Here is a 10,475-nt window from a genome sequence, read left to right as displayed (position 1 = left end):
AAAATTTGTATGGATATCAAAAAAATTTCAAGTGGTGAACTTGAATCTTTGTATTTAGGGATATTATTAGAAGACAGGAAAAGTAATTTCAGCGTATTGTAAAATTCATCCCCTAACAGGGTTAAAAATGGGTTGAAAATTTTAATCCATTACAAATGCTTTGAAACTTCGTAGAAAGGCATAATAGCCGATTACAAAAAAAAGTGATTGCAACGTTTTTGGAAATTCAACCTCTAATGGGGTTAAAAAGGGGATGAAAGTTCGTCTTCGGGTGCAAATTTTATTTTAAGTTAGGAACTTGAAACTTTGTAAAAAAGTATCAAATTCAAAGACAAGAAAACTAATTTCAGCGTTTTAGAAAATTCATCCCCCAAGGTGGTGAAAAAGGGGTGGAAAGTTTGTATGGATATCAAAAAATTTTTCGAGCGCGGGACTTGAATCTTTGTATTTGGGGATATTATTAGAAGACAATAAAAGTAATTTCAGCGTTTTGTAAAATTCATCCCCTAACAGGGTTAAAAAGGGGATGAAAGTTTGTATGGGGTTAAAGTTTTCTTTTGAGCTACAAATTTGAAACTTCGTTAAAAGATATACTATTAAAATACAAGAAAACTAATTTCAGTGTTTTTGAAAATTCAACCCCTAAGGTGGTGAAAAAGGGGTTGAAAGTTTGTATGGATATCAAACATTTTTTCGAGTGTGGGACTTGAATCTTTGTATTTAGGGATATTATTAGAAGACAGGAAAAGTAATTTCAGCGTTTTGTAAAATTCATCCCCTAACAGGGTTAAAAAGGGGTTGAAAGTTTGAATCCATTACAAATGGTTTTGAAACTTCTTAGAAAGGCATAATAGCCGATTACAAAAAAAAGTAATTGCAACGTTTTTGGAAATTCAATCCCTTCATTCCCAAAAAGGGGATGAAAATTCGTCTTGGGGTGTAAATTTAATTTTAAGCTAGGAACTTTAACTTTTTGGAAAAAAAGGTAATAAATTAAAAAACATGAAATTTAATTCAAGCATTTTTGAAAATCATCCCCCAAGGTGGTAAGAAAGGGGTTGAAAGTTTGTATGGAGATCAGATATTTTGTGAGTGCGGAATGCGGAACTTGAATCTTTGTATAAGGGCATAGGTTACCTACCTATTATGAGAATACAAGAAAAGTAATTTCAGCAACCAACATCAAAATCCACTTGACTTAAAACTTCATACAACTTGCTAAAAAAGAAAAGTACTTAATTTCAACATTGCTTGGATATGAAAATTATAGGTACTAAAGATGTAAAATGTTGGAGTTAAGATTCCACGCGGACGAAGTCGCGGGCAACAGCTAGTAATATTAATAATACTTACTCTTATTATATACAAACTTGCATACGCACTGCGCAGTAGCATGGGCTAAAAATAAATAAAAGTGATGTAGAGAAAAGCGGTTAAGATAGCAAGGTATTTCTGAATGTTTTACCGCAATGAAATAGGCTTTTTCAAACTTCGTGGTAAATTAAGATAAAACCCATGTCGATACCTTCGTCGTGGTTAAAAAATGCTTTAGCTCAGTTAAATATACCCTCCCAACAAGAACAAAATATAATTATTATTGTTCAAATACATGTAGGTACTTTAATCTGAAATAGCATGAAGGCTAGAAATACCTACGCCGCTGGGAACCAAAATAATACCATACTACCCCAGTACGGTGAAATGTTTTTAGCGTTTTTACCAACGCTGGGATTTTTTAAGAATATGGATTTATTTTAGAAGCACGCGTGGTATATTTTGCCCTTGAATAGCTCGGATACCCACCCTTGGTTTACTATATTATTATTAGTAACGGCAGCTGCCATTGCTTTTATAGAAATGACCCCAAAATCAGAACATGTATGGCATTGTATGGGGTACCGGTACCGCGTACCTACCGCCTCGCTTTGAGACCTCTATAATAGATATTTTTTTCTTCCGTCACTGGTATGTAGAATGATATTGATGTATTTTATTTTTTAAAGGATGAGAGAGAATATTGAATAAGCAACCGGTGCCAAATAGTGAGAATAGGTAATGTGCAAAGCAGTCCCCAAATTATTACCTGTGGCGTCCCGCAGGGATCGATAGTTGGTCCTCTCCTGTTCTTAATTTACATAAATAGCATCTGTCAAGTACCTCTGCACGGAGAGATAAGCCTATACGCAGATGATACCTGTATTTTTTATTTCGGACAGTCTATAAAGGATATCACAACATTAGCACAAGAAGACCTCAATAACCTTAATGAATGGTTTCAGTTCAATTTACTCACTATTAACGTAGACAAGACCAGTTATATAATATTCAAATCAAAAAATAAAAAAAATACTGAAGATATAGAACTAAAAATTAATCAAACACAATTAAAACAATCTAGTGAAGAAAAATATCTGGGCCTAATATTGGACTGTGACCTATCATGGAAACAACACATAAATAAAATCCGATCAAAACTGACATCTTTAAGAGCCTGCCTCTACAATACGGCATACTGTCTTCCCCGCCGGGTACGATACACAATTTATAATTCACTAGTAAAATCTCATTTAAACTATCTAGTTGAAATATGGGGCAGTGCCACTAAAACTACTCTTAAAAATCTTCAAATCGCTCAAAATAAAATAATTAAAACACTTTTCAGATATGATTACTTAACTTCTAGTCGCAAAATTTATTTAGAAACAAAAATCTTAAATCTTAACCAACTGTACTTTAATAATACCTGTCTACTGATTAGAAAAATAATAGATAACAAAATCCACTCACAACTAAGTTTTATAACTAAATTACAAAAAGGCTTACGACCTCTACGTAATTCTAACGATCTTTGTCTTCAACCAGCTAGAACTAAATGTGGCAAAAAAAATATTGGTAATGAAGGGGCACAGTTTTACAACAGCCTACCTAAAGATATTAAACAGTGCAAAAATTACAATATTTACAAACGAAAACTATTGGACTACGTAATTCATAATATCTAAATCCGGCCCTGGCAAACATTCCGCATGGGAACAAAAGATAATGCAGTATTTAAGAAAAATATAGTCGCTCAACTTAACTTGCATGTGTTTAGAGTTTAAAGTGCAATGCGGCTAAAGTGTAAATGATAAAATGACTTAGCAACAGTTTTGTAGTTCGTGAGAAATAATAAGCGTACTTGTATTTAATTTGGTCATACCCACATGTTTATAAGAACATACTTATTACTTATACAACTTCACTATAAGCATGTTTGTATAATACCTATTTCTATATGTAATGTCTCGTAAATGACATGTTCTAGTTTTAATTAGTTATTTTAATTTTGTTAATAACATGCATGCTCACTCATATTTTATGAATTATCCTGTATTTTCTCTATTTAAGTGAAATGTTAAATTTCTTTATGAGAAAATAAATTCTTTAACCACAATATTTTTGAAGATGCTCTTAAAATCTCATGTATCAATGGAGCTGGCGTGGCATTACAACAAACATATCTATGGGTACGTGCATGGATAGGACGAATCAAAGTAATTTTACATAGGTAGGTATTAACTGTATTGAAAACAGAGTTTTGCCTTACGCCAATCACTTACTATTTACACATAAATTTACTAAAGTTGTATTATCTTTGGTAATAGACCAATGAGAACTAGAGTCGTCTATGCTAAGTTTGCACCTTCTTGGCGTTGGCAATGTATGGGAGTGAGTCTCATTCATACTTTAATAAGTCTGTCTCGTGTTTCCTATTTGAAATATTAAGGGCATTTTATAGCTACAATAAATAATTTCGTAATGACCAATCCCACCGATAAATATATATATACCTATGTAAAATGTGTAGATATTTACGTTAGTACCTAGTTACAGAAATAAATGATCATTCATTGGCCTGTCACATCAATAAGATGATGGTTGAAACAGCGTCTATATTAATAGTGCGGCACTTCCGCAAATGACTAAAGTATGGGGGCTCAGACCGGGACATTTAACGAAAACCGGCCAAGTGCGAGTCGGACTCGCCTTCCAAGGGTTCCGTACATTACACAATTTTCAACAATGTATATTTTGATGTGAAATGTGAGTGAAATGTTTAAAAAAGACCCGTAAGGGACGATCAAAAACTAAGTAATAAGTCCGACGCACGCTTGACTGCATATTTCTAATAGGTTTTTCTGTCATCTATAGGTAAGGAACTATTTAGTATTTTTTTTTAATTTTAGTAGTTTCGGAGATAAAGAGGGGAAGTGGTAATTTTTTGTCTATTTACTTAAATTACTTCTAAACTATTAATCTTAAAATTATTAATAAAATATATTTGAGATTCCCACAGATCTATCACTTGATATATAACACCATATAGTTTGCAAAACTTTGTTTATTAAGTGTCTCATTTACCCCCCAATAAGTGCCCCCTATGTTTAAAATTCATTTTATTTACGTTACATGTCCGTCTTCGGGTTATAGATTGACATAATATATGTGTACCAAATTTCAACTTGACTGTCACAAATAATGTAGGTACCTAAATGAAAACGCGAGCGAGCGTGAAATTTTTTCGAGATAATAGTAGGTAGATTTTTTGGATTTCGTACTTCAAAAGGAAAAAAACGGAGCCCAAATAGGATCACTTTGTTGTCTGTCCGGCCGTCTGTCTGTCTCAATGCCCCCTACTAAATAACTATAAACCGGGACAATTTGCTTATGGGCCGGGACACCGGGACATCATGCTTCAAACCAGGACATGTCCCGGCGTACCGGGACGTATGGCAACCCTAGCCTAGTGTGAAGAAGGCTAAACCACGCTTTATCGTTAATCGGTTAGTATTTGTACATATGGGTTGTGTCACCCTCAGGTTTGTTGTGTACTTACAATGACGTCAACGTTTTTTTCCATCATGATGACGTCAGTCAACAGCGGGTCTGTCAAACACATTCACATAGCCCAACCATTCACATACTAACAACCGTCTCTTTTTGGCCCAGTGGTTGACTGGTAGAGAATGCCTTATGGCATTAAGTCCGCCATTTGTACTTATAATTTTATGTCTTCTTCTTCTTCTTCCTAGCCTTGTCCCATTTACTTGGGGTCGGCTCTCCTTATATGGCGTCGCCAGGAGCGTCTGTCCTGGGTCGTCTCTGGTGGTATTATTTTTTCTTTAAGGTTCTTTTTTACAAGACCTATCCATGTTGTCTTGGGCCTCCCGCGACCCCTAGGCTTCTCACTCATCTCTAGCACCTTTCTCGTCATGTGGTCTAGTGGGCGCCTCATGACGTGGCCATACCATCGGAGTCGATTTTCCGTGAGTTTTTCTTCGATTGGCGTTACTCTGAAACTGCCTCTAACGTGGATATTCTTAACATGATCCAACAGCGTTACTCCGCCAGCCCATCTCAGCATCCTCATCTCCGCTGCATGCAGTTTAGCGACTTGGTCTTTTTTGAGTGGCCAACACTCAGAGCCGTATGTCATTGCCGGGCGCACAGCTGCCTTATAAACTTTGCCCTTAATATGAACTGGCATTCGTTTATCGCAAAGAACGCCCGTGAGCTCACGCCACTTCACCCATCCAGTGTTGATACGGTTAACGATATCTGCATCTATGGATCCGTCGTTTTGCATGTTCGAGCCCAGATATTTGAAGCTCGTTACTTCGTTCAGAGGGTTGCCGTCCAAGTTAATTGTGGTGCGGACGTTGGCACCACTGAAGTTGCAGTGCATCACTTCAGTCTTCTGTCGGCTTACTCGCAGTCCGCCGTCTTCCAGGGCTACTCTCCAGGTTTCTAGAATGTTTTGCAGCTCTTTTACATCTTCGCTTATCAAAACTATATCATCTGCGTAGAGCAAATCCCATGGGGGTGGACGTTGTATGTGCGACGTGAGGTGGTCCATCACCAAATTGAATAACAACGGGCTGAGAGCTGATCCCTGGTGGACACCCACCCCCACATGGAATTCATCGCTGTTGCCAGCAGGACTTCGGATGGTTGACTTCACGTCTTTGTACATGTCCATCACTATAGAAATATAGTATTCTGGAACATATTTGGCGCGTAGTGAATGCCAAATGAGTTTTCTGGGCACGCGGTCGAAAGCTTTCTCCAGATCGATGAATACCATGTGGAGGTCGGCTTTGTTATCTCTGTAATTTTCAATCAGTAACCTGAGTGTGTGGAGAGCATCAGTAGTGGACTTTCCGGCTACAAAACCACATTGGTTCTCACTGATATTGGTCAACTGGCTAAGTCTTTTGCTTATAACGCGTTCCCAAATTTTGAAGGAGTGTGGTATTAGCTTTATTGCTCTGTAGTTCCCACAATCTCTCAGATCACCTTTGTTTTTGAAAAACGGTACCAAGTAGCTACGCCTCCATTCGTCCGGAATACCATCTGTCAGAATACCATTAAACAAATCCGTCAGAAAAGAAACTCCTTCATCGCCAAGCCTTTTCAACAGTTCCGTTGGAATTTCGTCAGGCCCAGTAGCTTTGTGATTGGCCATCTTTTTTATAGCGGTCTCGACTTCTTCTTTGCTGATGCTCGGTATTGGCCCTTGTGCACAAGGGATTTCTGGTAGTGGTTTACAAGGATAGGTTTCGTTGAGTAAATTCGAGTAATACTCCTTCCACCTCTCTTGTATTTCCTTATTCGACGTTAGTAGTCGGCCACTTTTGTCTTTAATGTATTTGATGGTTTTGGTATCTTTTGAGTTGTTATGCCTTTGCTTAGCGATTTGGAAGATCTCTTTATCAGTTATGGCTGCTTCGAGTTTGGTATAGAAATCGTCCCTTGATGATGCTCTGGCTTGCGCAACTGCTCGTTTTGCTTCCTTTTTTGCTACTTTGTACAAGTCAAGATCTTTATCGTCCTTGCTATGTTGCCAGATTTTGAAAAAGATTTTCTTTTGATCAATTTTTTGTTTGACATCTCCTTGCCACCACTTAGTGTCTTTTTTGTCGTGAATGGGACCCTTGGACATGCCTAGATGATGAATGGCTCTTTCAGTGCATAGTTTCCGAAAGTGGTCCCATTTTGCGTTCATCGAGTCTAGTTTTTGCATTTCTTTTAGATGGTTAGTGATGTCTTCCGTTAGATAATTACCCTCTTGTCTGTCCAGTTTATGCCAGCGTATATTGGTGAGCTTATCTTTGACAACCTTGACAGGTTTAGGCATTGTAAACTCAGCAACAAGAATACGATGCTGTGAGGTTAGTGGCTCGCCTGGGATCACCTTGCAGTCCTTGAAGGATTTCAGCCGGGGACGATCCGCTAAGATGTAATCTATTTGGGTACTAGCACCTCCACTTTTATACGTTATGAGATGTTTTAGTGGCTTGGCAAAAAAGGTATTAACAATAGCAAGGTCATGTGTTATTGCAAACTGCAGTATGTTCTCACCTTCCGCATTCATCTGGCCTATCCCGAAGTTGCCGTGAACTCTATGGTAGGAAGTTGAGGTGTTTCCAACGTGGCCATTCAGGTCTCCTCCTATGTATTTTGATTCGTTCGGGGGTATGGATTGTAAAAGATCGTTAAATTCCTCCCAGAATATTTGTTTCTCATGATTTGAGCATCCCACTTGCGGCGCATATGCGCTAATGATATTCATACAAGATTGTACATCCAGGGCAAACTTGATAGCGATTATACGATCGCTGACCCGGGTGACGTCCACTACGCGGTCTTGGAGGTCTTTATCGATCACAATTCCTACTCCGTTCCGTGGCCCATTGCCGTGGTAGATGAGTTTGTAATTATGGCCTATGTTGCGCGCTTTCGACCCTTTCCATTTCGTCTCCTGGATGCAACAAATGTTGATGCGTCTCCTGTGCAAGACTTCGCTCAATTCTGCGCTGCGTCCCGTCATAGAGCCCACGTTCCAGCTGGCGAAACGCATTTTAGGCTGTCTTTTGGTCTCCCTAGTGACGGCTCCGTCGCTTTGGGGGAACGCCCTAGCATTATTATTGCATCCTTGGTTTTTGTCGTCGCCTAAGGGGTACGCCCTAGCATTAATCGCTCTTTTCTTTTTTGTTCTTGCCATATTTGGAGTTTTGAGGTTGGCTTTAAGTTTTACGGCCGGTTGCCACCTGACGCCAAGGTTGTAGCCTTCCTGGAAGGCCTGAGAGCCGCCGTTGACCAACTGGTTCCTCCGCCGCCATCTCTTCTGCGAACCCCAACCTAGATACGCAGTACGCCAGTAGCCTAGATTCCGAATACGTCAGAGGAGCCTACCGTCGAGGTTTTATTTCGGAGTGTCCTTCTCCGGCCTTGTGGTCCGCGGGAGGTATTTTATTTCCCTCCTGCCTTCCGGGCGAGTTGCCTCGCCCGGGAGGGCGTTCCCCTATCCGCCACCTGGGGACGCGGTCTCTAGGGAATGAGGCTACCCCGAGACCGGACTTATAATTTTATGTGCAATAAAGTTTAAATAAATAAATAAATAAATAGCCAACTCGACTTGTTTTATGACAGCTCGTGATATGCCACGTTTGGCAAAATTGGTAGGTATCTATGGCGGTTTGCGTTAAACTTTGTAATCTATATAGAAAATTCACTATCTTCAGCCTATGCTCTACGTCTGTATCATGAAATTCTAAAAACAGATGTACCTATATATAATATATTACCGAGGCATTCAAAATTAATTTCAGTTAAAACTAGTTTTATTTTAAGTAGTTAAAACGATTTTTCACTTAAAAAGGGGTTTTACAATATATATTTCAAATCGTGGGCGTTAAAACGTCATCTAGGTACTAGACCTATCATTAATTAGTTTAATTACCTAGGTACTCAAAATAACGAACCTGAAGATTAAAATTAAAATTCGATTGAGTTCGGAAATAATCAAAATAATCATGTATTTCAAATCCATTTTCAAAGCTAATTAAAAAAGAAATCAAGGAAATGCTATGCATTTTTTTCCAAGTTTTTCGTTATCAGATCCATAAACATTACTCGTATTGTACCTACAGATTACGTAGTTGCTATGAAACTTGCTATTCAAATGGAAAAATCAATAACAAAAGACATTCCATGACGATATCCTTTCTTTAATTTACCTGCCGGTGTTGTTATAAGCATAAGCAGACAATGGAGAATCATAGTTTTCGTTTTTTTTAGCATTAGAAAAAGGGTAAACAATCTTGATGTGTCTTTTAATTGAAAAACACATTTTAATAATAAGTCACGGCAAATATGTAACAATTATTAATCTAATACGATCATTCATATTCTTCTGCTTTCATAAGTAATAGTTTTTGATTTTTAAAAAGCGTTTTTCAATTAAAAGACATGTCAAGATCGCTTACCTTCTTGCAAGTTTTTTCTAATGCTAAAAAAACGAACTATTCTTACTTTACAATTATTTTCTACTACGTCAGTGGCAAACAAGCTTACGGCCCGCCTGATGGTAAGCAGTCTCCGTAGCATATGGACACCTGGCTACGCTTGTGTGAGTTTGTTAAGCACAACGAAGCTGTATTATGGCTCCTCTAGACAATGGGCCAACGCCGGCCACTCCAAGGGACGCATTTATGCGTTAGAGGGAGCAAATGATATTGCTATCTCATTCTACCGCATGGCTGCGTCCCTTGGAGTGGCCGGCGTTGGCCCATCGTGTAGAGGAGCCATTAGCTGTCACAATCCCAAAGCGATATCGATATGTGACCGTTCATGAACATATATTTAGGGATGAGCTGTTAAAAATATGGAAATCGTTAATTTGACCCACGGAGAAAAATGATACTCAGTAAGTTTCTGGTACTTAATGTGGTTTGAAGTCAGTAAACTCCTATAGCCTGAATCACTTATTCACAAGAGTTCAACGGCATGGTAATGAGAGCGAAAAAAATGAAAAGGCCTCTAACAAACTCTGTGCGAAACAGCAACGGTATAATTACACAGAATTGTGCAATACTGCGACCAGTGGCGGATTTCCCATAAGGCACAGTAGGCCCGGGCCTAGGGCGGCGAGATATTAGGGGCGGCAAATTGTGACAAAAAATTCGCTGATGATAACAAAAAATAACTCAAAATTAGGCCAGGCAACGAATTCTCAAAAAAGGTAGAATTTCCCTCTATTCTATAGTAGAGGGAAATTCTTGAAACACAATTTTTGACTTTGTACCTAACTTTATTTGGACTATCTAGGAGGTGCATGAACATATCAAAAGTCCCCGGCCGTAGCCCTTGAGCCGGGGGAAGAGAGAGGTTTGAAGGTCACATTTTTCAGTTTTTCTCGGAAACTATGCGTTCTAACGACATGATCATTATACAAAATGAAAGTTGGTTAAATTTACAATTACTATAAGCTACAATTTTTACGATAAGTATCTGGAGGGCCCTCCACACTTGTGCGCGAATCGCGGCGCGAAGCCGCGAACGCGAGTGTGGCGTCGATTTCGCATATTGTTGACGCCTTCGCGCCTTGTTCCCCGTTTATAGGGTTCCGTACCTCAAAAGGAAAAAACGGAACC

Source organism: Cydia fagiglandana, chromosome 7 (assembly GCF_963556715.1).
Source record: "Cydia fagiglandana chromosome 7, ilCydFagi1.1, whole genome shotgun sequence".
Taxonomy (NCBI): domain Eukaryota; kingdom Metazoa; phylum Arthropoda; class Insecta; order Lepidoptera; family Tortricidae; genus Cydia; species Cydia fagiglandana.
Note: the sequence above shows the minus strand (reverse complement) of the source record.